Here is a 2,088-nt window from a genome sequence, read left to right as displayed (position 1 = left end):
CAATACCGCCATCCCTTATAGTTCCTCAAGAAATGTCAGATGGAAATCCTTCGTACAGAATCAGAAATAACCTGAGAATAACTAGGTTTGACCCCTCCCCTTCAACATCTTTCAAAAAAAACCAAACAAACAAACAAGTCTAATCAGCATTGGACCCCTGGCACCCTATATGGCCGGTTCCCCAGTCCTGAGAGGAATGATCCTTGAGCACCACTAATATGGCCCATTCAAATCAACAATAAAAAAATAACAACAGTGGCCTCAAAAAGAGAGCTGATCAATCAGGCTAGTAACCGGATCCCCCGTCTCCTTCCTGAAACAATCAGAGACTATCGGCCTTGGAAGACTGTGCTAAATGTCACTGCGTCATCTTGTCACTCTCCTGCCTGAAGGTGATGTGACAGAGGCTATCTCACCATCTCCTGCCTGGTTTTCCTGTGGACCAAGAGGAGGCTCCGTACAAGGACCTGAGCTGTGGGCACCAGAGAGGAGCACAACCAGCCCTGGCCCCCACCTGACCAGAAGTCCCTGCATTGGAGCCAGAAAGGTAGTGACTAGCCGGATATTTGGACACTGGCTCACAGAACCATCCACGGGGAGACACTGACAGATGTTCCTGTTTCTCAGGGCACAGAGAAGTGTGTTGTGACCCTGCTGCTGTCAGGACAGGAGTGGTTGAGGCTTACAGGGGAGGAAAATGCTGCACTGCCCAAGCCCGGGACTCTACCCTGGGAACCACACAGGAAGGTCCCTAAGACCAGAGACTAACTCTGAGGCCAGGAGCTCCTATGCAGCTGCAACCCCTGCAGGCCCCAGTGACCACAGCACCTTTATTCGCTCTGCCATGGGGCCAGCAACAGGGACAAACCTTCAGCTGCCCTCTTGCGAAGGGGAAGGGACACAGGTCTGGGCGCTCTCTTCCAGGGACCAAGGTCACTTCTGGGCTCGGGTAGGCCCCAGGTAGTCCAAGCTCTGACCTTCTGGACCTGGACCCATCCTAGTTGTGATTTACTGAAATCACACAATCAGCACATGAGCCTCATCCAGCACTTGCTCCTATTTTGCAGGGATACCTCTGAGAATGCCAAGAGAGAGATAACCACAAAAAAAGCCTGTCTTCGAAAACTAGAACTTATTCTCCAACGTGATTTGGCACATGCCTCAGGCAACCGCAAGAGAACATTAGAGCTTACAAAGCAGTGCAGAGATGTGATCAAGGAAGACCTCAAAGAGAGAGGAGCAGAAGTACTGGTAGATGCAGCAGAAGCTGGGAAAAGTTTGTAATGCCCGCCTGTCCTTCACCAACTACAAGACCAAAATGACTGCCCTCCGACATCCTGATGGATCTATCACATCTTCCAGAAAGGCAGTGGAGAAGATTATCCATGACTTCTACTCACATCTTTTTGATACACATGTCCACCTGCCAACATACCAAATTCCACAGGATGGATATGTCATTCCCAATGTTCTCCCTTCTGAAATCCGGCACGCCATTTCATCAGTAAAGAAACAAACAGCACCCGGCCCAGACAAGGTCAGACCTGAACACCTGAAGAACCTGCCGTCAGTACTCATCAATACACTGGCTCGGCTCTTCACACGCTACCTGTCTGAATGCAAGGTTCTGTCCCAAAGGAAAACCAGCAGGACTGTACTACTGTACAAGAAGGGAGACATCCATGACATTGGCAACTATCACCAGATTTTCCTATTGTCTGTCATCTACAAGTTGTTCACTCAAGTCATCCTGAATAGGATTGACAGAACACTAGATGAAGGAAACCGTGCGAGCAAGCCGTGTTCCGAAAAGGATTCAGCACCATTGACCACATCCACATGATAACCAAGCTCATTGAGGTTTCTCAGGAGTTCAAGATGTCGCACTGTCTAACGTTCATTACTTTAAAGAAGGCCTTTTATTCTGTTGAGACAGAAGTGGTCACTGAAGCCCTAGTCAATCAGGGCAGTCAAACTCAATACATCATGATCCCTGTAAGTTGTATTACGGATTCACTACCAGGATCTCACCATTTCAAAAAGAAATAATCATTGATGTCAAGAAAGGGGTTCGGCAGGGTTATACCA

Source organism: Sorex fumeus, unplaced genomic scaffold (genome assembly GCF_029834395.1).
Source record: "Sorex fumeus unplaced genomic scaffold, SorFum_2.1 ptg000019l, whole genome shotgun sequence".
In the NCBI taxonomy this organism is placed as follows: Eukaryota; Metazoa; Chordata; class Mammalia; order Eulipotyphla; family Soricidae; genus Sorex; species Sorex fumeus.
The sequence above is the reverse complement of the archived record's forward strand: the minus strand, read 5'-3'. Positions refer to the sequence as shown.